Source organism: Cebus imitator, unplaced genomic scaffold (assembly GCF_001604975.1).
Source record: "Cebus imitator isolate Cc_AM_T3 unplaced genomic scaffold, Cebus_imitator-1.0 Scaffold535, whole genome shotgun sequence".
In the NCBI taxonomy this organism is placed as follows: Eukaryota; Metazoa; Chordata; class Mammalia; order Primates; family Cebidae; genus Cebus; species Cebus imitator.
In genome coordinates, this window is record NW_016107850.1 from 414,462 (window position 1) to 440,580 (window position 26,119).

Genomic DNA, 26,119 nt, shown 5'->3' on the forward strand with positions numbered 1-26,119 from the left:
TCCAGACAGAAAAAAACATTGCATGTCTTATAAAGAAATGTCATTAACTCACAGAGCCTAGTCTATGATTAGAAGGTTTGAGGGGTATGCTTTTTTTCATACAATGGAGCTACTCTTGATGGTTTAAACTTTTGCCAGTTCTTAACTCATTTCTATGTCCTTTGAATATTATATGCCATATCATTATCCTCATATCTGTAAAACCAGGTTGTACTGAGTTTCAAAAATAAAGATTTATTTTTGCATTCAATCATACACATATTAACTGAGCATTTACTCTGTGCCTCAGTTAAGTCTTTTGAGACATGAAAGCAGCATTGGACATTGGACCTGGCTCTCAATGAGTTTCTAATCTTTCTGGGGATTCAGGACAAATATTTATAAAACAATTCAAGAGCACCATAGGCCATCACCATAGTACATTCTAATATATGTACTATACTTAATCAGATGCTACCAAAATAACGATGGCCTCTAGGGGTTGTTCACTCTGCTGGTGAATGGAGTAGCTGAACTGAAGTGGGCTCTTTTCCTTCCCTAAGGGCACTGAGGCTGCTCTGGGCAAGCTAAGCCATCTGTCTGCCTGCCAGTGCTTGTTCACTTGCATGTGGCTAAGAGAAGCCACAGGCATTCTCATCTAGAAATTGCACACTAACATTCGCCTCCTCCTCCTCCTGACACACAAACATACACATATGCACACCTATATAGGCATTGGAACGTGTGAGTGTTCATTTTTCTTCTATTTTTTCCTGACTTGTTTGCAGCTTCTCAATGGGAATGTTAAGATTTGGGATTGGGTTTTGGGATAGAAAGAGAAGTAAGATGGCCTTTTGCCCTCCTTTTTATTGTATCATTGTCTTTTTTGTTTGTTTGTTTTCTTCAGGAAAAGGTAAGCTTTATGTCACAGCAACATCAAAAGGGAGCAGTCATTAGCACCACAACTACAAACTGGTAGAAAATAATAAACACCTCTACATACATATTTGATAATATATCAGCTGAAGTCACATCAATTACTGTTATTCCTGCCACTCCTTGCTCAGCATCCTTTCTTGTTTGAAGCTGAAAAGACAGACTTGAAGTTGCTTATGTTTTTTTCCTCAAATATGCACCAACTTCAGGAAGGGGGGCATCTGGTGGCAACTATTAGGGGATCAGCTAAATTATTAAATGTCTTCATTAGTATGTCAGTTAATTTAGTAGCTTTCCTGATTATTTTCTTACATTTTAAAACAGGCTACAAAAGTTTCTCATGTTGAAAGTAATGTAGTTGATATTAAAAAAAAAAATTAAAGCCTGCCTCTATTACTTAGGAGGCAGATACTTTCAATCACCATTCACAATAGCCAGTAGGAAGGAACAACACACTGTTTTTGGAAATACTGGCTGGGTGGACAGCTGCTATAGGCCAAGAAAGTGGGAAGTCTGGGCAGCACATGCCAATACTAGGTGTATTGGGCAGCTGAGCACTTGTTTTATTACTTGTTGGTCTATTTTACTTTATAATATAGAGCTGCTACAATCTTTGGGTTGTCTTCCCCCTTGCCCTGAAACTACTCTGGCAGGAATGCCATGTCATCTCCAGGGCAGCCTGGTGATTTAAGCATTACTGGGTCCTCTCGCAAAATATCATTTGATACCATATTAATCAATGCCAAATCCTCAACAGACAATGAATCTTAAGAGACGTAGGGAAGAAATATTAGTGAGGATTGGAATGAGTCAGCAAAGGCTGCTTGAAAGAGAAGATGAGGTTTAAAACATCAATAGGATTTGGCTGGACAGAAGAGGTGGGCAGGGCAGTCTGCAAATCTACAAGAATGGGTTAGTGTGTTTGGTAATGTCAAAATCCATACTTATTGCTAGGATACTAGCGACTTGGGGCTCCTATCGTTGGTATTGAAGGCAAGCCAAGGAAACTGAAGACATGTATTTTTCCACAGCTGAATTTTAACATATTACTAATGAAGACTATGCAGACAGAAGTGACAGCATTTGCAATAAAGAGAACAATACTCAGGGTCTTAGCTTAAGGTTATGCAGGCTGCATCCTGCACAGAGGTTCTGAGTGCATGGGTGGGAGAAGGGGAATACTACTGACACAGGCATTTCCAGAATCTGTGTCTCTCTGTAATTGATCCGATTAGAGGGGACTTTTTTTTCTTTTCCAATTCATCTGCCTACAGGAAATGCCATTTCGTTGTTTGCCAGAAGGCACTGTATGTGCCAGCGGTGGCCCTGGCACTGATATAGACTTGTAGAATATAGCTTTGGAAGAGATTCACCTTGCCTGCTATCTTTTGGCAGGAAAAATAATCAGCAATTTTCTTCTCTATTAAAACTTTTTTGTAGATGATCATGTGGCTTTGTTGGACAGTATCTTTTAGCCTCTTATTTTTCTCCTCTTTTTTTTCTGTTGAGGATAATACTGAAAGCAATAATAACTAAGTTTATATCTTACTGGTTGTATTGGTCTATTCTCATGCTGCTAATAAAGACATACCCAAGACGGGGCAATTTATAAAGGAGAGCCGTCTAATTGACTCACAGTTCAGCATGGCTCGAGAGACCTCAGGAAACTTAGAATTATGGTGTAAGGGGAAGCAAACATGTCCTTCTTCACATGGCGGCAGCAAGGAAAAGTGCTGAGCAAAAAGGGGAAAAGCCCCTTATAAAACCATGAGATCTTGTGAGAACTCACTATCACAAGAATAGCAAGCAGCATGGGGGTAACTGCCAGCATGATTCAATTACCTCCCACCAGGTTCCTCCCAAGACAGGTGGGGATTATGGGAACTACAATTCAAGATGAGATCTGGTTAGGGACACAGCCAAACCATGTAACCGGTGGAGAAATAAAAGCCAAAATAAAAACTAAGGAATATGCAACTAAAGTCAATTATGGTCTCAATAACTGGTTTCATATTTAATAGTTGGATCTCTTATAGAAAGAAGGAAAATTCAAGTGTTACTACTTATGGGAACTTCTCAGGTCATATGATGTCAAATCTAAGTAATGGAATATTTATTACTGTAATAAGATTCAGAAGATTCAATTTCTAGTCTTCATATTTACTAGTGTTGATCTTGGGCAACTCATTTTATCTGTGCCTCAGCTGATTTGCCTGTAAAATGATTCTGTTATTTCTAATGCTCCTTCCAGCTCTATAATTCTCTGATTCTATTTTATTATTATACTAAATTCACTCAAGACCATAAAATAGAACAGAAATAATAATCATCTGGCCTAACTGTCCTTCAATATATAAAATAACTGCATCCCTACATTTTTTTGTTTGTTAGAGCATCCTCGAATAAAAGGAATTCTGCGTTGCCACTCCCTTATATCCTATAGCTAAAGAGGTATTCCTGAGACATGACCTTTTTTAAGAGTTACATTCCATACTTGGAAAAAAAGGTGGCCCCAAAAGAGCAGCTTGGTTTATAGTCTAGTTGCCAAAAAATTACAGACATCCTGAAGCTCATACTGTTTTCCCTTTCTGAAGCTTTGATAGCACTCAAGGGTACAGATGATTAACCATTTTCTTTCCTCTTACCTATAAAACACTCAATTATTGTTCTCTTGCTTTGTTCAGGTAGGACTTTCCTCTGGTCAGTAGTGTTATTACCATGGATGTCCTCAGTGCAAAAGACGTTCAGCGATTCTCATAAAATCAGGAAAGGAAGAAATAGAGGAAGGAAAGGGAAGTGGGGAGAGTAACTAAATCTTTGTTCTGGGTCTTTCTTTTCTTCACATAAGTGTACCTCAGATCTCACCTGAGGATTTAAAGAGCTATGTGTTCCCACTGCTATTCTGAAGTTTGTTTTTAGCTGTACTTTTGATAGTACCATTAGACAGTGGGGTTTGAGATATTTCCAATGAGCAATTCTTCAATTAATCCATTTTACATTTATTCCTTACTTTATAAATTATGCTATGGAAAAATGTGGTATTGGTGTTTTCTTACAATGAGGCCTAATTGTATCATCTGGGATAGAGTGATAGTAAATGACTTGCTCAAGGTCAACGAAGGTATGATTTGTCCAAAGAGAAGCCAGAAATAGAACTGAGGTCTGCTGACTTTCACTTTAGTTTAGCATTCAATAAACCACATTCTCTTTCCTCTGTTCATTTTAACTCCAGTGGTTTGCCCTGGGCATAGATATTAGACGGCTTCCAAACCTAAGCAACCATCAAATGGTCAGAGGTAGTAAAATAGGCTCCATGGAGAACAAAATGTATTATGTCATTGTCAGTAACCAAACAGGACTATCAAGTTCACATTAGCAGTTGAGGTAGTCTACCTTTACCCCTCTCTGGACATTTTTTTCTAAGGAAGAACATTATTTTTTGTTTGTTTCAGTCAAAAACATTTTAAATAAAAAAGTCAGATTGTTTTTATATTTTTGCCTCCAATGGAGGTAATGAAGTATGGAGTTCATTTGTGAATGTTTTGAATGGCAACGTCTCCTTGAAATTATTTTTGCTGGGAACTCAAATGAACATTCTTTCAAAAGAGTCACTGTTGTAACTGGCAAACCTCTGAGACAGTATCTTGGGAGAGAAACAACATGCAGTTGGAAACGAATATGAAAGTCATAGGCTTGCAACCTGAATTATCCATTTCACATACCATATTTTCATGTTAAAACCATCTCCAGATAGAAACACAAAATCTTAGTCTCCTTAATTGTGAAAAGCATCTATTAATGTTAGAAACCAGGAGGACATAACAATTTTATTATATCTTTTGTGTGCCTGTATCTTATTACCTGTTGATTCAAAATGTATCTTATTATTTTTTTCGCAAGATATATTTGACTATTTTTAGTTTCCTTAAAAGTCTTTTGCAGGAAATAATGGATTTGTCTCCCACAGGATCATGACATATCTCTTGGCTGTGGTTCAGGCCTCAAGTCTATTTAAGGATGCTTGCATTACTAAACCCTAAAATTGCTGCATGACTCCTGATCAACTCTGAAGGTTTTAAATAATTGATTTAAATAACTAGACTTATACTTCATCTACTAATAACAAATGCACCCCTCTGGGGCTAATCTCTACTAATAAAAGAGAGAAGTCTTTCAGTTTCAGGGTTGGAGGGGTGGTGAGGTGAGGTTCACTTCTTAAAAGCACTGGCTATGTACAGAAAGATTAACTCTGAGAAGAGCTCATTTTTAAAGTATTCAGTCTTTGAAAATGCTTTATGAGTTTTCCTTTCCTCCTTTACAAAATGCTGTCAATTCCTCAGGAAAAAAAAAAAAAAAAAAAACAAACTTTCTTCTAACCTCTGGAAATATGTCTTACTGGGATCCCAGGGGTGACTGTCTGGGTCAAGCTAAGACAACCTAGAAGCTGTGAGTTTTCCTAATCCTGTGGAGCCCTAGGAAATGAGTATGGTTACCTCCGTTCAAAGTCAAGTAATGGGAACACACAAAGTGAGTGTAGTTTCATTGGAAAGTTAAATAGAGATTGCTTTGGTTTTTTCCAAATTCATTTCCCTATCCCAGAGTACACTAATCAAAGTGGGATTTGATGTTTTCACAACAACTCTAGCGTGTTAAAGACCATGAGACTGTTGGTTACTCCTGCTTCAGAGAAAATAGCATGCCTATAGTTCGTATCAACACAGAAGACAACTTATTCTCAATACGATTTTGGTTTTCTTCCTTGAAAACTGAATTCAATGGATATGCTTCTTTCTTTCCAGTTTTATTTTTGGTGATTTGTATCTTGTGTGTCTAGTACATTTCACTCCAAAGAACCAAAATATTTTTGGTCTGCCAGTCATCGTAATATTAACTATGTAAAAAGAAAAAGGTACAAGGCTGGTCAAATACTTTATCCAGTTTCAACAACTTCAGAAAGGTTGATGTAAGAAAGAGGTATTATGTTACTTGGAAATATTTCTCAATCCTGTACTCGTTCTGGGCTGCTAGAGGATCAAAAGGAAATTCATTGAGTTGAGCAAATAATAAATTGTACTTGTGTCTACTCTTAAGATCCGTGAACCAAATTTTAATGGCCTTATGATAGTTACAGATTCCCCTGAAGAACGAGTTCAATGACTACATCGAGAAGAGACATGCTAACTAGACAAGTACTAGATTGTTAAATTATCAGTAGCTATTAGCTGGTGGTTGCTGATATTAGTTTATTGCCAAATACATTGTGGATGTGCATGACAGATAATGTGTATTCCTCTCTTCAGTTTTTTCTTACAGGTGAAATTTGTAACTACATTTCATTTATATATTTTTCTACTCTCCTCTCTGCCATCTGTAAATGCCCATCTTCTGTCTGAACTTCTTCCTTAGGTATTCCAACTCACTCTAATTATCAAAGCCAAGAAATGACCATTAAACACCTTTATGGGCCATGCAATGCTTGTCACTTTGCATATATTTGCCCATTTAATCTTCATTAACAACCCTGCATAGCAGATTCTACAGTTATCCTCATTTTACAGTTGAGAAAGTTGAATTACAGTGAATTTATGCAATAAGCCCAAGGTCACATAGTCAGGAAGTGGCAGAGAAAGTTTTAAATTCAGGTCTGATTGATTCTAAAGACATCTTTCCTCCATTGCAATGTTTCTTTTCTCTTACCTCCTATGATACCATAATTTGCACTATGCAATTTTATACCAAACTGTTTTAAAATTGTCCTCTCTATGTTTAGTCTGATCTTCCTACCTACATGCTAATCAGGATGAGGAGAGGCACCATAAGTTAAGCTTAATTTCCAACTCCTGCAGTCTCTTGAAGAGGGCTAGAAGTACAGAGACTCAGTAACGTGTGATTGGTTTTTGTCTTCCAAATTCTTTTACAAAATAGGTACTTTTTAAAAAAGTAGCTAACTTAAAAAGTTCTCTTGTTGTTGTCTTTTGCTGGCTTGTTAAGTGGTATTACATCTTTCTGCAAAATGCCTTTTTTCCATCTCCTTGTAATTGTGTCCAAATCATTCAATTTGATCTCCCTAACTTTCCCATTGATGTGGGAAGTGATGCTAGTAAATAAAGCACTTCAATAAATTATTACAGTATTTCTATTTTGGGAAGGAGAGACTCTTTTCATGAAAAATTAATGACAAATCATAGAATGTTTAAGCTGAAGAGATTTTAGAGATCATTACATACTTTTTCTGTACCTCTTTCATGGTTCTCATGTCTGTCTGCTTTGTATTTCAGTCCTTTGGGTATGTGTTGTCTACCTTCTAGACTTATAAGCTCCTCAAGGACAGAAGCTTATGTCTGGATTCTATTCAAGTCACCTTTCTATTCCATAAAGTCTCCTGCACCGTGCTTATGATGCACTTGGCAACCACTGAAGATTTGTGAAATGAATCAATCAAATCCACCATCTTTATCCTATGTTCGACAGATGTGGAAATAGATTCACAACAAGTTTTTACATGACTCTAAGATAATACTGCTAATTCCTGGTAAAACCAAGTCTAGAACCTGTTATTCTGGTTAAGTCAATGATTTTTCCAGAACATCTTGTTTCCCAGCCGGTTAAAAATAAGCATGGAATTTCTCTTAGTGTGTGTAATCCATCATTTGCCTTCAGTTAAAACTCCTGTTGACTCCCTATAGACCCATTGGGAATATACCCATTGTGGGAACCAGGACAAAGAACAAACACAAAGACAAAGAGAAGGAAGAGTTATTTGTTCTCTCTTAGTACACTTGGCTAGAAGGGGTTGTATATTTAGTAGCGATAAGACAGATTTAAACTGAAGCACTTAGAGGCAAGTCAAATCATAACAGTGTAGGTGTTTGGGATACATATTAAGAAATTAGGTCAGTCTCTGCCAAAGCTTGACTTAACTCTATATGAATGTGTGTATATGTGTAAAATTATAGATAATATGAAATATTTTTCTGAAGATTAATGATTACAAAGTTTAAAATAATAAGCCTTTAGCAAATACAGAAATGTCAACTGTGAAATTGATAATGGAATATTAAATGATAATATTTTCATATTATTTTATAGGAAGCAATCATCAGTAAGAATCATTTACCAAGTGTCTAATTGGTGCTAGTATATGGAAACTGAAAGACAAGAAGCTAGAGTTCCTGCCCCTACAAATTTACAATCCAGTGTCAAAAATAAGATATGTTCATAAACAGATGACTACAAAGGAGGACAAAGCAGATGACTGTGAAGTCAGCATAAGAATTTGGCCTTTATCCTTGGTCAATGGGGAACATTAAATGCTTTTGAACAGAGTTGTGATGGAGGAATGCAAAGTGGTGTTTTAGGAATATTAATGTGACATAGGTGTGCATTGATTGAAGGATGATAAAAAAATGAATATAGGAATACCAGTTTAGAGATGGCTGCAACAATCCCTATGAGAGGTGGTAAGAATGCAGTCTAAGGTGTGAATGAAGGTGATGTGAGTAAAGGGGCAGGCCTGAGAGAGATTATGAAGTTAGAATCTACATGACTTGATGCCTAAATGGATCAAGAGAGGGGATATTAAAGTTGATTCCAAAGAAAGAAATTGTTCTCTATGATTGATTTTATTTGTTATCCCTATTGATTTGAATCTGCTATAAAGCAAAGACTTTCACTTGCTATCTTTAAATTCCAATATCCCAGCATAAATTAGGCAGCATTGCTCATATATTTTGGCTTTCACAATAGGAAATCTTCATTACAAGGAAGGAAAATGGAGGACTTCATGATGGCAAAAGATGATAAATAGAACTTTCACTTCCAGCAGTACATAGCACAGTGCTGAACATATAGCTGTTTAACAAGCATGGAAATGGAATTTAATTGTTTGTGTGGTAAAAAGATCAAAGTTCTGTTGGTTTTATTTCTAGCTCTACCAAGAAATACCATATGACCTTGGAAATGTCACTTAACCTTTCCGTATCTCCATATTCTCTTGGCATTAAAGACCTGTAATAATCCTTCTAACTCTCCTAGTCGATGACTTGATCACTCTCAGTTTGACTCTGGCATTCACCAAATCCTCTTCTATACCCATGCTTCATTTCCAGCCCCTACCCTGGAATGGTAGGACCTGAATCTGCAGTCAGCTATCCAGACTGGATTTCCCCATGCTCCAAAATACTCTTGTTCTCTTACATTGGACTCTCTCCCCTCACCCCTCTCTCTCTCTCTCTCTCTCTCTCGGACAGAGTTTCATTCTTGTCGCCCAGGCTGGAGTGTAATGGTGCGGTCTCTGCTCACTGCAACCTCCGTCTCCTGGGTTCAAGCAATTCTCCTGCCTCAGCCTCCCAAGTAGCTGGGATTACAGGCACCCACCACCATGCCCAGCTAATTTTTGTAACTTTAGTAGAGACAAGGTTTCACCATGTTGGCCAGGCTGGTCTTGAACTCCTGACCTCAGGTGATTTGCCTGCCTTGGCCTCTCAAAGTGCTGGGATTAAAGGTGTGAGCCACTGTGCCTGGCCAAAACTCTTTTTTCTTAGTGGCAATATCAGCTAGGTGTTGAAAATAGAACAACCTGATCCAACAATTGCATACTAAGATACAAAAGATGAATTACATGAAAGATCCTCAAGGAATCTCAGACTTTACAAAAGGGATCTCATTATCATGAGACTTCTGGCAAAATTACACAATAAAATCATGAAGTTCAGGAGAGAGAGATTTAGTAAGACAGGCTTTTTACTTATATTATCTAAACCTGGTCCAGTCATAGAGATAGGTTCAGATTCAGGAATGCAGATTTTCATCCACATCATGGAAAACAGACTAGAAAGTGGACCATATTTTGAATGTTCACTTTAGATTGCCCCTCCTCAATTTTCATTTGTTCCACTGCCTGTTTTCTACCAACAGTTAAACAAATACTTATTTATCACCTAATCTATATTATATGGCAAGTTGGTAGTGGTGTTTTAAATATAAGCAGAATATGGTATCTGCCTTCAAAGACCTTACAGTGTATTATGAAGGACAGAAATCTAAACAGATAATTACTTAAAAATATATCACTGGACATTTCACCCACATTCTTTCCTGAATGTGGGGAGTTCAGGGAAGGCTTTCCCGAGATCAAAGCTCAACAATTTTTTTTTTTTTTTTTTTTTTTTGAGACGGAGTCTCCTTCTGTCTCTAAGGCTGGAGTGTGGTGGCGTAATCTTGGCTCACCTACAACCTCTGCCATCAGGATTCAAGCGATTCTCCTTCCTCAGTCTTCTGAATAGCTGGGACTACAGGTGCACATCAACACGCCCAGCTAATTCTTGTATTTTTAGTAGAGATGAGGTTCACTACTTTGGCCAGGCTGGTCTCGAACTCCTGACCTCAGGTGATTCACCTGCCTCAGCATCCCAAGGTGCTGGAATTACAGGTGTGAACCACGCTGCCTGGCCAACAACTTTTTTTAAAGATCTATAGACAAAGGCTGGTGCATATCATCATAACTGGCCTAATGTATGCAATCAATATATCTGAAATGTAAGTCTTCGACATTAGGCATAGATTATTTACTTCTCCAAACCATACTGGTACATGCAACTTGCTGAGGGTTTTGCTAACTGTGATGTATATCACCAAAGCCAGTTACCTCAATTGTTCTTACAAAGAAGTCTGAAAGTATATGCCTTTATCCTTTTGTTCTTTGGATATTCTGAAGAACCTGGCTCTAAATAAATAGCTCTGTCCTATTCTGTTTGTCTCCAAAAGGCAAAAGCACTTATTTTCATTAATTCTAGCCTTCTATTCTGACCTTCTATAAATCCTGAGTTTAATTCATCCAAACTCTACATTCATCTAAGAATTAAAGAGTTTTTAGAGTCTTGTAAAAAATAGTCCTGAAAGACTTTTTATTTAGTGGTTGTCTCCCAGTTAGGTGCAAAATCGTCAGAATTAAAACATATTTCATGATGTTCTTCTGTTTAAGTGATTAAACTGGACCATGTCTAAATAAAAGTTAGTCAATGTGCAACTGAACTGGGATTATAAGAAAAGCCTTGGATGTTTTGGAGGCTGCAAAATACATGGAAAAAACCCTCCAAGTTCAACGTACTCTGCAAAAGACTGTCCAATTCCAATGGTAAAATGTGGGAGCTGCATATGTATAAAAAGCACAGTAGTCAAAGCTTCTGCGTCCGCCATCACCTTCCAACCTAGCAGGCCGTGGGTCCTGGCCAAACAGACACTCATCAGGGGATAAGTGGTCTGATCTGTGAACAGTTTGCACTATGTAACTGAACCTGCTGGAAGAGAAAGCCAGGAATGGACTTCTCCTTCTTACATCATTTTCATGAAGATTGCCAGTTACTGAGAGACTTCTACGTGCAAGTGTGTTCTTTAGTTGCACATATGCACATAATCAAAGACACAAGCCTTTGGACTCCAATATTAATACTGCTGCTTCCAGCCTCTTGAATTTTTTTAAGTGCTAACTGGCTGTAATTGGCACCAGATACTTACAAATATAAGTATTTTATATTTGTCAGTGTTTCCTTTGTGCTTCAACCTAGGCTACTTGCTGGTACTCTGACACCTCGCTGGCTGGCTGGCGGTCACATGAGCCGTGAATGTACGATGAATATACCATGAACTGGCCTGGGGCACTGAAGCAGATGCACCTGTGAGCATGAGTGACAGTAAGACAGCAGGGAGCAAGGCTGCTGGTAGGTAGGCTGACTCAGGCTGGAATGAAACTCTGCTTTCCTTGTGAGACAAGATGTGCTCCAGAAGCTTCTAGGAGATTCTGGACACAAGTATAGACCTCTCCCTGCTTCTCACCATCCCCTCTCAAAACTTCTCTTCTCTTGCTTTCCACCCTCAATCCCCAATTCTGCCCAATATATGTTTACAGCATGGCCTTCTGTCTCTGTCTTTCTGTTATTTTCTCTCTTTCTCTCACTCTGTCTTCCCTTCCTCCTTCCTCCTCTCTCTTTCTCACACATTTCCTGCCCTTATACACTAAGGTCTCCAGACAGTTAATCTGCATCCCATAAATCTATCAACTTTGAAACGCTGTTGAAATCCCAAAATATTACCTATCAGCAAATTCTAGGAAGACAGTGCCTGGGCATAACTTCCATACCCAGCTACCACGTCATACTGTGCAGCTGGCTGAGGCCTGTGTCCCCATGGGCCTTCCTAATACACTTGAAGGAGCCTCTGTGCCTTGGTGTCCCCATTATGATCGTCTTTTGTCATTTATGGAGCAGTCTTGTGTTGGAAAAGTTAAAAGAGGAACAGTAGTTTTGCACCACTGTGTTTTGAATGTATACTCTGCTCTCTACCAACACTGACCAGATTTTTAGTAAATCCTACTCAATAATTTTTAAAAGGACAGGAAGAATATTGTCAAATGTCTCTGGCTGTGATGTTGTCACAGGAAACATTTGAAGTCCCATAACTCATCAGGATTCATCTTTTAGTCTGGAAAATGGACTTAATGTACGCCACAATAGTGCCAACTGCAGCTATTCATGGCACCTGTTTCATAAGTTACTGAGGCCCAGACGTAAAAACCATTGAAGTGACCAATTCTAGACTCAAGCCATTATTTACTGATTGCAGCAGAGCAATGATTCAGGAAAATTGTAATTAACAATATCACTAACCCTGCTTAGTAGATGCCAGCCACTGTTCTAGGTGCTGTACATGCATTATTTTATTTAATGTTTACAACAAGCCTATGAAACATGTAGTGATGATATCCCCATTGTACAGATAAAGAAACTAAGGCATCAAAAAGTTAAACGACTTGCCCAAGGTTACACAGATAGTAATTGGCAGTGGGAGGATTCAAACCAAGGCAGTTGGGCTCCACAGTAAAAAGACTCAACCAGCTGTGTTTTTAAAAAAAGGCCTGAAGTTCAAGTATATATATTCTATTGACCTAGAGCCACCCATGACACCTTTGCAAATCCCCTTGTTTTGGCTATTGGCCAGCTGTCTTAGGGGCCAGTTTTTACCATATCATTATCTTTAACATTTCCTTTTAAGTTCGTTTGAATCAAATGTCATGTGGAAAAAGGATTTTGGGGAGACAGTCGAGGTATCAAGTGTCCTTTCCCAAAGAGCATCCACTCACCTGCACCCTTCATCTCACGGTCCTCTTAAGAATAACTCTTTTATTTTTCTTCTATTCCTATGTGAACCTTCAAATAAACAGATTATCTATAGAGATTTGAAAGAGATACCTGAACAGTGCAAGGCTACAGTTTCACTTCCAACTGAGGTATGGCCCAAAGACCACCTTTATCAGAAGCATTTGAGAACCTTGTTAAAAATGCAGATTCCAGATACCTATTCTAGACCTGTAGTATCTCTGAGGGAAGAGTCCATAAGTCTACATTTGTGAAATGCTTCCCAGGTGACTATGATGCAACTGAATATTTGAAAACCAGCACTCCATAGTTCAATGTGTAAAAGAAGTAACGACCCTGGAAACTGATGACCTAATAGAGCTGGCTCTACAACTAATTTCCTGTGTGATTTTGGACAAATCAATTAATTTCTCTTGACCTCAGTTTTCTCATCTGTAAAAAGGGACAAGTCTCTTCTGTTTATCCTCCCAAAGTTGTATAGATCAAATATAAATGTGTGAGAAACTTCTTTAGAGATTATAAAAACACACATTATTATTATTGGTAGTAGTAGTGGTAATATGGGTGGGGTCAGGGAGAACAGACTGAAGAAGGAATGCTGTTGGCAAGGACTGATGGGAGGAGAATCCAGTTTTTTTCTTTTTCCCATGAGTCCAGACAATGGATTATAGTGTTGTGGAACTTCAAGTTTCTTTCCAAGATGCAGCCTCCTTCCTCCTTCCTCCATGATTTTGCAGTTGACTATTAACAGTGAAGAAGGAGGCTTCTCTATTCCACAATATTTATTTAGGTGAGAAACCTATCTGAACAGGTTGAGGTCAGCTCCAAGTTGAGATCAGTGGCCAATGTGGCACTGTCAGTTAGGAGGACACTGGATCCTTCCCATTTTTTATTGGGCAAATGTAATTAAACAATAGTCATCAACATATCAGCAGAGATGGGGACAATAGATATTTTTGTGCTCATTTATAGTTAGGCATGGGGATGGTGCATGTCAGAGGCAGTCATCATAAAAGGCACAGAAAATATTATTTATTCTTCATGTTTGGTAGACTGCTGTAACAAAATACCTTATCCTGCATAGTTTATAAACAACAGAACATTACTTCTTACAGTTCTGAAGGCTGGGAAGTCCCAGATCAAGGCATCGGCAGACTCTGTCTGATGGAGGCTCACTCTCTGCTTCATGGATGACACTTTCTTGTTGCAACTTCACATGGCTGAAGGGCCAAACAAGCTCCTTCTGGCCTCTTTTATAAGGGCACTAATCCCATTCATGAGGGCTCTGCCACATTGGGGATTAGATTTCAATATATGAATTTTCGGTGAGACACAAACATTCAGACGATGGCACTTAAGGAGTCCAAACATTTGTTTCTGATATAAATATAGGGATCTGGTTATTTTCAAGATGTGTTACCCTACTTAGGTCCCATTCATCCCCGTCTACTCTAGAAAGTTTTAGTCATAGGATTTCATCAAGGATATCAACACTCCTAGGATTCAAATTGAGTCTAGAGTTTTAGCCCAACATTTGGTTTTCAATTTCTGAATGTCTAGGTCATTCCTGCCTCTCAGAAAAGAATGTCTGTCCATTCTTGCCCATTCTTGTCCATTCCCCAAGTGCTCCAGCTTAGTGCCTTTCAGTTCATGAACTTTAGCTTGCGGAGCAGAGGCTGTACCTGAGGTGACCCCAAAATTCATCCAAATATTCTATCCAAGGGCAGGCAAGTACTGCATGGGAAATCACAAAGAAGAGGAAAAAAAGAGAGAGAAGAGACAAAATGAAGCTTTGACAAGCAGCTCAGCCGGGCCAGCCCCTTGGAAAGGAGCCAGCATTGGGAAAGCAGCAGCAGCTCTGGGTTTCACAGTCAGTCTGGAATGTACTTCAATACAGCCCAGCCTCCATCTCGTTAGAGGCCTAATGTTTGATGATTCAGCTGCTTCCCGGCTGCCAGGAGAGATTTGGCCAACTGTTTGAAAAACACTGTCTGCCCTAGACCACACTTGTTTTTATTCTCTGCCTGTTGTCAGGGGCCTCTTCTGAAATGGAACCCCTCAGGAAATCAGACCCAAACTCTGAAGAGTTGATGCTCCCTCTTGCGCCCCTTTTCAAAGGCAATTAAACCAACACAGGGATTGTTTGCAGCAAAGTGCTTTCCTAGCGATGTTGAAAGCAGACAATGTGTTATCAGGAAATGATCTCTCATTAGATCTCCTTTAGATCAAATGAAAAACATGGTGTGCTAGCAGACATATCAAACATTAAAGGCACAGCTGAGATCTGCCATTGCCGAACTCCCCATATATCAGTTTGTTCAAAGATGCAGGTTAAAGGGTAATGGAGACAAGCATTCTGGGAAGGGATTGAGCAAGAGCCTCTGCTGTTGGCTGCACTCTTCAACTCTTCCATTTGCTTCTGAGAAGTCTATTTGAGCTGCAGGCATAACTTCCTAACAAAGAAAACTGGCTCTCAAAGTGGACTGGGCTTCCTCACACAGAAACGAACATTTTACTCTTAACATAGCTTAGCAGCTAAGAGTGCCCAAATTTGTAGCCCTGCTCCACCATTTATTAGTTCTGTGAACTTACAACCTCTCTGTGTCTCACTTTTCTTACTGTAAAATGGGCCCAATAACAGCATCTTCTTTATCGAGTGTGAGATGTAGAGCATAAAGTTGACATAGGTGAGTGTTTAGAATAGGGCCTAGCGTGTAATAAGCCTTCCACAACAGCATTAACTATTGTTGGTATTATGCCCCTGAAAACATTCTAGTTAACACCTCTCTTGTCCTGTGCCGTGTGGCAGAGTGATTGAGAACACAGCTCTTTTAGTAACACCGTCTTAAGTTTGAATCCTTCTTCCACCACTTACTAGCGGTTTAGACTTGGTTAAAGTTACCTAATCTCTGTAAGCCTGTTTCCTGAGAAGACAATAATTGTACCTATTTCATAGGGTTGTTGTCAAGACTAACAAACTATGCAATAAACTTTAGCCAGGTGTGGTGGCACATACCTGTAGTCCCAACTGCTTGGGAGACTGAGGCAGGGGGATCACCTGACCCCAGGAGTTTGAGGTTGCAGTGAGCTATGATCCTGCCACTGCACTCCAGCCTGGGCAACAGACTGGGACTCTATCTCTAAAAAATAAATAAATAAATAAAAATGTAAAATTTAACTATGTAATAAACTATGTAAAATTCTTAATGCAGTGGCTGGCCCAGACTAAGTGCTCAATGAATGATAACCAATAATATAATATGCCTAAGATTCTGTAATTCTAGAAACTTCATCTCTGTTTTTTCCCCTAGTTCTGACTCTATGTTCATACTGGATAATAAACATTCAGGATCTGCTAAGAGGTCCTTATACACAAAAAGCAGATTGAAAAGTTATTGCCTCTCCTTATTTGAAAAAAAAAAAAAAAATAGTAGCGGTGTCTTCATTAACTCTTTGCTCAGGAGGAAGCAGAGTTACCCAAGAGGGCAGGAAGTAGAAATGGGACTCCTGTCTCCTCAACCCTGAGATGCTTCCATGGTCTCAATAGTCACTTGGTCTAAAAGCTGAAAAGGGAAACACCTGCAAGCAAAACCAGAGTAAATTGGCAATTACCAAACTCTTTCCTTGTAGGAAAATGCTTGGTTATTTGTCAGACCTTTGGCCCATTCAGTGTATTCTTTATTCTTCTTGTATGGTGTGAAAACCTGGGTGGGAAGGATGACAAGGAAGAGAAATAAGTCCTTTGCCCTCAAACTTCTCCTGTGGCCTGGCATGGAAAGTGGACTTTTCTTTCCAGAGAAGATAGTGTGACCTTGCTGAAAAAAGAAGCCAATCTAAACGGTTGTGATGGTTCTGTACTCCTCTGATGCTCCAGCCTGTTTCTCAGCTGGGAAACATAATTTATAAAAATTCCATGTTGCACCCTTTCTCTTGCACTTGTTGTGTGAACATGCAGAAGGTCTCATATTATCCCTTGTTTTTCAAGCAATAAATATATTGAGAATGAAGAGGACAGCATTGCTTTAGCTTCATCCTGGAACGTGAAAAGAAACTAGATCTTAATCAACAGATTCTCAGAGAGTGATTTAGTGTGTCACCGGAGAACTTATTTCCATAGCATCGTCACTTGACTTTTTGCCCTAATTTACAGAATTGCACATGGAAATCCTTGCAAGGAATACCCTTCATGTGACTGTGGTTCTGCAGAGTCCAAACTAATTCTCTCTTTTCTCTTTAATGCAGTGGCTGGCCCATAGCAAATACCATTGATTTCTAGCATGGTTTCAAAGCAGCTCCCAGAGAATTCCTGATATCTGATTAACTTCACCCTTCTCTCAGGCTCTCCTCAACTCTCTTTTCCCCACCCCATCATCTCAGAATTCTTCACCAGAACTGAGAATGTAGTGACACAGATGGTTAGCCCCCTTTGGAAGCCTTGTCTTGCTCTCTACAGTCATTAGCGAACCACTCTTTTATTAATTTTCAAGAAGGAAAAATATATGCCGACATCATTTTCTATTACTACTTAAGAATGTTAAAATGTTATAAAGTGGGTTCTAGGCATTTTAACAACAAAAAGAAGTGAAGGATATTTTAATAGTCACTATAAACAGCAGCCCATTGTACTATAATTATTAATAATTATTGGGCACAACAGAATATGGAACAGACTATTCTGTCAGGGAGTGTTCTACAAGAGACAATTTTATTTTTTAAATTTATTTTAAAATTTCAGTAGAGACAGGGTTTTGTCATGTTGCCCAGGCTGGTCTTGAACTCCTGAGCTCAAGCGATCCTCCCACCTCAGCCTCCCAAAGTGCTGGCATTGCAGGCATGAGCCACTGCAAAAGGCCAAGAATCAATTTTAAAAACCAATCTGGGGTGCAAAGTAAAAAAGTAAAGCTTGCTGGGCTGTGGTGGAAGCCTGCTGGCAGCAGTGTAAAACAGAGCAAGGCTTATCTGTACAGAGTCTTCATGAATGATCACACTTTGTTCACGTAGGGTGAGAAGACAAAGAAATTGGTTCTCAAAGGTGAAGTTCTCTCTCTCAGCTCTGGGGGCCCAAAACCTTGAGAGTCAACTTACTCAAGGATGATTGAGCCCCAGAATGGCTTATATTATTCCAAATCTGAACTGCACCCAAGTCTAAGCCTAAACACCCTATTTTCTGCACAGGCCATCTCCTTGGTTAGGAGGTCCATTTAGAGAAACAACTTACTGTCTAGATTTTATATTGTGGTATAGTTTAATGATACAAAGTCAGAATAGACCACGTGAGTTGGCTCACGCCTGTAATACCAGCACTTTGGGAGGGTGAAGCTGGTGGATCGCCTGAGCCCAGGAGTTCAAGACCAGCCTGGGCAACATGGAGAAACCTTGTCTCTACAAAAAATACAAAAATTAGCTGGTCGTTGTTGCGCACACCTGTAGTCCTAGCTACTTGCGAGGCTGAGGTGGGAGGATCGACTGAGCTCTGGAGGTGGAGGTTGCAGTGAGCCGAGGTTGCCCCACTGCACTCTAGCCCAGGTGACAGAGTGAGAACCTGTCTCAAAACAAAACAAAACAAAACAAAACAAAATCGGAATAATGGAACTAAGAGGTCGTTTCATCTTCCTAATGGAACAACCTCTACCACCTAAATATTTTTGTCAGACCTGTGTCCAGTTATCTGAAGTGAGAACATCCTCTCTTTGGGAGATGCAGGAGACAATGTAAGTAGGCATATAGTAACCATATTTGCTACTTTCTCTGATGACAATGTTGATTTTAGGAAACAAGTCAACAAAACACCAAACAAAGTCCTGAATTTTTCCACAATGACACATAAAAAATCTTTTGACTCTGCAAATTCTCTTTTAAAAGTTAAAGGTTCTCTTGTTTTTTCAGGTGTCCCAGTCAGGATGAGGCTGACCCTCGTCCCTTTGGGCAGATCTCCCAACTCCCACTAGTCTCTCTATAATACCTGCAAAGTCCTATTCCCTCCTAGCAAAAAGGGACCCCTTAAAAAAAAAAAACAACACTTGATTCCTACCTCAACTTGAAAAGTACGCAAAAATGAAAGGACTAGTTGAGTATTGTGAGAAACCAACAGCGTTATAAGGTGGAGTTGGAAATGTCTTGGTGCTGGATATGCAACAGTTCTTTGACTTTTGCTGGACTGGGCCACTGCTGAAATTTAGTTGGGGTGGCTGCCAAAATATTAAAGAAATATTAGGAAAAGTTATAGATTAGTTTTCGGTGGTGGTAAACGTCTCAGGCCACCTTACTAATTCCTTTTCTAAGCCATTTCTACCCCAACCACACATTATTCACCACTCCTTTCTTCTCACCCTCCCTTCCTTCCTAAGATATTTGTTGACAATAATACTAGGCACAATTCTAGTTACTAATCTGTGACTCCAGAGATCCATAGCATCTTTTTTCCTTACTGTTCCCAGCCCTGTTTACAGCTTTTTAAAACAGTGCACACTCTAGATCTGAACTGGGCTCTTTTGGTTTTTTTTGCAAGATACATCTACCTTTTCACATCACAAAGAGACCTTTTCCTCAAAAATGATTCCACTGAGCTCATTCCACTGCAGCTTCCTAAGATGTGTAACTTACTCTCCCCAAGTTCCTTAGACTAGATATTATGAATACCTTGAAATTATCATGGAAATGTGAACTTCAAATCATTGGAGTATAAAAGTTATTCCATTGGAATGCCAGGACTTTAAAACAGGACTGAATAAGGAACGCAAATATAATTCTGAAATCAGAAAGGCAAACATAATTCATGCAATTTACATAGGGGAGGAGCTAGATTCTCTAGTTAAGTAGTTTGATATGACAGAAGACTAAAAGTAAGAGCAGGAAGGAAAAGAGACATAAATATAATTCACTACATATCTATAATGCTTTGTGTCATTTAATTTAATTTTCACATGAAGGCTGATATTTGGTTGTGCAACAATTAGGCACTAGAATGATCAAACCAATTGTTTTCAGCAGGTGCCACTCTGATTGGTCAGTACCCAGGCTCTACCAGTAGTTAACATACTTGAAATATCATTTAAAACCACACTGAGACTACATAATAGGCATTAATCCTACAAAGTAGTTATTTTTGTCTACATTTCAAACAAAGGCTTAGTGAAATTAAGTGAATCTACAGCCAGCAATGGAGTTTCATGATAATTATCTCATTTATCCCTTTTCGAATACTCCTTAGGAGATATTATCTTAATTTTACAGATTAGGAAACTGAGGCTCAGAGAAATTAAATAAGTTGCTCCATGATGCACAAGTAGAAAAGCAAGATTTCAAATTCAAGCCTAGATCTATCTGATTCAGAGGTCCATTCATTTCATTATACCACGCTGCCTGCAAATGTCTCTGTACTATATTTGCCACTAAGCCAACTCTATGTCGTTAGTAGAATTTTCTGGGTTCCTAGCTTTGTATTTTTGGTTTCAGTGATCTCTAGGCCTTTTCTAGTCATAACCATCTATGTAAAGGTCTAAGTTAAGGTCTTTGTTCAAGGAGTCAACAGTCATTTGTCTGCACTCTAGTCATTCCCATATGGAGAGTGCTTTCATTACACAATCAGTTGCATCATTTTCCTTGATACATTCTCTCTTGAATAAAGAGAAGAAGAACAGCTTGATACTCTGGCTGGGTACTTTCCAAGTATGACCTGTAGGAACTGAACATTTTGAAGGTAGAGTTAGTTGATTCTGCTTCTGTAACTAAAATTCTCAGGATGCCAAAGAGCTTTCCAACTTCTGTGTCTATATTGCCCAACATCACTTCTGAGGAAAACTTCTATTTATTGTTTCTCACCACAATCAAATTTTGAGAAGTATTGTCATATAGTGCAGTGGAGGCTAGATAAGCAATCCACATAAAGAGACCTAGCTTCCAGTCATGATTCTTCTACTCCCTGGCTACCGCACTTCAGGCAAGGAGTTCCCCATCTCTTGATGTGTCATTCTTTTTTAAAACAAAAATGTTTTTAGACAAAGTCTTGCTCTGTTACCCAGGCTGGAATGTGGTGGCATGATCAAAGCTCACTGCAGCCTTGACCTCCTGAGCTTGAGCAATCCTCCCACTTGAGCCTCCCAAGTAGCTGGGCCTACAGGTGCATGCCACCACGCCCAGCTAATTTTTAACAACTGTGTAGAGACAAGGTCTCACTATGTTGCCCAAGGTGATCTTGAACTCCTGAGCTCAAGCAGTCCTTCCACCTCATTCTCCCAAAGTGTTAAGATTACAGGCATTAGCCAACTTGTCTGGACTGATCTCTCATTCATTAACCCTCATGGGGTTGTTCTGGGTATCAAATGAGACAATAGTGTTAATGTGCTTTTTAAGATATACTGTCCTTTAGAAATATATTATTGCATTCAATATTTAATTAGTTATGGAATTCCTTTGCAGCCATGGAATTTTAGCATAGAAAAGGTCTTAGAATCTACTTCAGTAGTTAAACAAATTTATAAATAAAACATTTATTTCAATAGAAACCTTATTAGAAAGACCAATAACTAAAAAAGTAGAAGCAGAATTTAGCTGCCCTGGTTGAAGCAAAAGCGGGTGTACTGAGTTTCCTGCCAATTTTGCTCTTTACTATTATAGAGTTCCCCGAGTCTCCTGTTCGAGACCTTAAGTTCCCAAAGAAACACAGTTTGAAAATCACTTACATAATCCAAAAACCTCATGTACAGATGGGCCTGATATCCAGATAAGGAAATGGACTTGCCTAGTGCCATTCACCTCATAGAGGGAGAGCTGGAATTAGAAAGTACACAACTCACCCATAATAAGACAATATACTTTTCTTGCATAACGGTAATTTTGATCAAGAGATAGGCAAGGATACTTCATTCAACATGAAGTATCTGAATTAGGGTAAATACACATTAAGTAACAGGTATTTTGATGTGAGGGGTACAATTCTACATAGTCTGACTCCAGAACCTGTGCTCTTTCTGCTGTTTTTTCTCTTTCTTTCTTTTCTTTTCTTTTTTTCTTTTCTTCTTTTCTTTCTCTTTCTTTCTCTTTCTCTTTCTTCTCTTTCTTTTTTCTTTCTTTCTTTCTTTTTCTTTCCTTCTTTCTTTTTTTCTTTTTTTGAGACAGGGTCTTACTCTGTCATCCAGGCTGGTGGGCAGTGGTGCAATCGTGGCTCACTGCAACTTCTGCTTCCTGGGCTCAAGCGATCATAGAGTGTCAACATCCATTGTAGTTGGGAATACAGGCGTGAACCACTAGGCCTTTATGTTTTAAAAACACATGCCATAGTGTCTGTCGCAAAGTAGATGCTAAATATATGTTAATTCTCTTCTGGTCTTATTGAAAACAGGAGATATTTGGACAACCGCAAGTTGGGGAGGTAAAGAAAAGGGAGAGGAGGAACTTAAGCACTTGATAGAATCAGATCATATGGATAGGCAAACATGGAGTTAATATTACTATTCTTAATCACCTTCCCTACTTCCCACTTTCCTTAGCATCCCCACCTCCACCCTTGAAAATCATCCAGTTTGATCTTCAAGTCATTGCACTACAGCTGGCTGCTTTCCTGCTATAGGACTTCAGCCAAACCTACACCCACACAAGCCATGTGTCTACTCCCTCCTGTATCTCATTAAAGGCCATGTTGACGATTCAAACAAAATGGGAAAATTATGTTTGGAGAGAAGACTATATGCCTGGATGCACTTAGCCATGGCAGAACTTGCCTGTCTGCAGAAGTTCACTCTGATGGAAGAGGGAATTCTGCTTCCTATCCTCTCAGGATATCGTCTGTAATAAAGTTGCATTTACATTGCACTTTATACTCTCCAAAGAACTTTTGCAGATGTTATCACATATGATGCTCACAAGAAACTTCTGACCAAGGCAGAGCGAGTTCATTCAATAAGTATTTAATGCATCCCACTACCTGCCAAACCTTGAGCTAGGCCTTGGCTTAAGCCTATGAATAAGGTTAACTCCTACTCATCCTCTCAGCTCAACACAAATGCTTTCCTTTTCTGAGAGAATTTCCCCTTCCGGCCCCCCACTTTCTCCTAATTTCCTGCTTGTATCCTTCATAGGACTTATCGGGGTTTAATTATAGATTTATTTGTGTATTGTCTGGCTTCCCTATTTGCACTGTGAGCTTCAAGAGGTTAAGACTTTGTAGTGTTCCCCAGTGGTTCCCCACACATAGCACAGTGGGGAAGATTTCATAGTCTGGTAGAGAAACAGAAAAGCACACACAGAAGCTTAAGAAACTACTCTTGATACCTTGGAAGAAGTCTGTTTAGAGTAGGGGCCTAATAACAAGAGGAACAAACTCTACTTCTAGAATTTTTTCTAGAAAAAGCTTCCCTGATGGAGTTACATCTGAGCTGAATCTTGAAACACTATATGGCAACAAAGGCGGTGAGATACTTCCCAAAAGAGAAAGCAACATAGGCAATAGCACGCAGGCGTAAGCATGGAGCCATATTCTAGGAACTGTAAGCATTTTGGTAATTTCTGGAGCACGTAAGAGTGAAGTGAAGGTTGTGAGTTGGTGAGAGATGAACTTGAAGAAGCAAGAGCCAAATTAGCAGGAGGACTATGAATGCTGTGCTACCCAGATTGAACTTCATTCCAACAACAATAATAATGGCTACTATTTATTGACTACTTCCATTCACAATAACAATAGCGACTATTTATTGACTATTAACTTTGAGCTGAGTATTTTACATTTTCTTTTTAAAAAACTCTTTCTTACAGAAAATTCCACTAACAGAATGAAACTCCATGTACCCAGTTACCCAGCTTCAACAATTATCAACTCATGCCAGTTGTTCTGGTAATCTGTTGTTGCATTGAAAAACCACCCTCCAAACTTTGGGCCGGGCGTGTAATCCCAGCACTTTGGGAGGCCGAGGTGGGTGGATCATCTGAGGACAGGAGTTCCAGACCAGCCTGACCAACATGGTGAAATCCTGTCTCTACTAAATATAAAAAAAATTAGCCAGGCATGGTGACGCACGCCTGTAATCCCAGCTACTCAGGAGGTTGAGGCAGGAGAATTGCTTGAATCTGGGAGGCAGAGGTTGCAGTGAGCCAAGATCGCACCTCTGCACTCCAGCCCGGGCATCAGAGCAAGATTCTGTCTCAAAAAAGAAAGAAAAGAAAAAGAAAAGAAAAACTATCCTCCAAACTTCATGGGAGAAAAGAAGAATTTTATTAGGTTCTGTGAGCTGGGGAGCCAGGAATGTGGGCAGGGCTTGCCTGGGCAATTCTGTTCCTTGTAGCACCAACTGAGGCCACTCAGTAGTGGCCTACTGATAGATCACTGATAGTAGAGGCTGATAGATGAGCTGGTCTGGAAGGTCCAAGACAGCTTCACTCCTATGTCTGGTGGCTTGGCAGAAATAGCTGGAAGGCTGAAATAAGCTGGAGCTGTTGACTGGAATACCTGAATGTAGCATCTCTGGCATGATGGTCTCAGGGTGCTCAAAGTTCTTACTGGCTTCTCCATTAGCAAGTGTCCAGAGAGAATGAGGTGGAAGCTTCATGTCGTTTTCTGACCTTGTCTCAGATGTCACACAGCATCACTTCTGCTATAGTGGTTCTAAGTGAGTTACAAGGCTTACTAGGATTCAAAGAGCAGAATGAGATTCAACCTCTTAAATGGGGTGGGTGTCAAGGTCACCTTGCAGAAGAGCAGGTACACTGGGAGATATTGTTGCAGTCATATTTGAAAACACAATCTGCCACACCATTCCTGTTTTATCTCTACCCCTCCACACCCTCCACTTCCATGAACTATTTGAAACCAAATCTCAGACATCACATTTTCATCTGCAAACATTTCTATATATATAGACTTGTTAGTGGGTTTTTTTTTTTTTTTGCCATTTACGAATGAAGAAATTGATCTAAGAGAAGCTTCTATCACTTGTCAAAAGTCACAAACTAGCCTTTATAAAATTAAAAAAATTAGCTAGGTGTGGTGGCATATACTTATGCTCTCACCTACTCGGGAGGCAGAGGCTGTGGCTTGAGCCCAGGAGGTCGAGGCTGCAGTTAGCCCTGATTGCACCACTGCACTCCAGGCTGGGCAACAGAGTGAGACCCTGTGTTAAAAAAAAAAAAAAAAGCCACCAAACTTTTTGGTTCAAACATATGATTCCCTAATATGTTTGATTCTACTGCCTATACTCTTTCCATACTGCTATTTTATAACGGTGAGCCACTGAGCGATTTTATCTTATGTATTTATTTTAGAGACAGGTTCTCACTGTGTTGCCCAGGCTCGAGTGCAGTGACTATTCAGAGGCAAGATCATAGTACACTGCATCCTCAAACTCCTGACCTCAAGCAAGCCTCCTGCCTCAGCCTCCTAAGTAGCTGGGACTACAGACACATGCCACTGTGCTTCGCTTCCTGAGGGATTTTAAATTGAGAAGTGACATAATTTTGGCTCAGGAAAGTTCTTAGTTACAATGTAGAAGGTAGATTGGAAGGGGCCAGAGTGGGGACAGAGAAACCAGCTAAAAGGCTATAATTAGTCTACAGCAGTACTTCTCAGATTTTAATGTGCATGTTAATCACCTAAAGATCTCGTTAAAATGTGGCTTCTGATTTGGTAGGGTCTGGAGTGAAGCCCAAGATTCTGCATTTGCAACAAGCTGCTACTCGGCTGAAGACCACATTTTGGGTAGCAAGAGCCTAGGCTAAGAATAATGAAAGACTGAACCAGAGAAGTAATACTGGGAGTAATAAAGGGGTAACAAAGAAAGGAAGATAGAATCTATAGGAATTGTTATCAATCGGTAGTACCATTCCTATTTTCCTATTGATTCATAGGAAGGGTTAAAGGAGCTGAAAGATTGTATACCTAGTTGTTAAACTAAGCTAGGACCAGAACCCAAACCTATCAATTTCTCATCCCACCTATTTACCACTCGAGGGAAGGTAAACACTACAGCTACAAAGCATTAGTAAAACCAAACAATGAAAGTCTTTAACATTCATTCCACAGAAAATTTAGTTCACATGTGCTTCATTTTAAACTTATTTCCCTT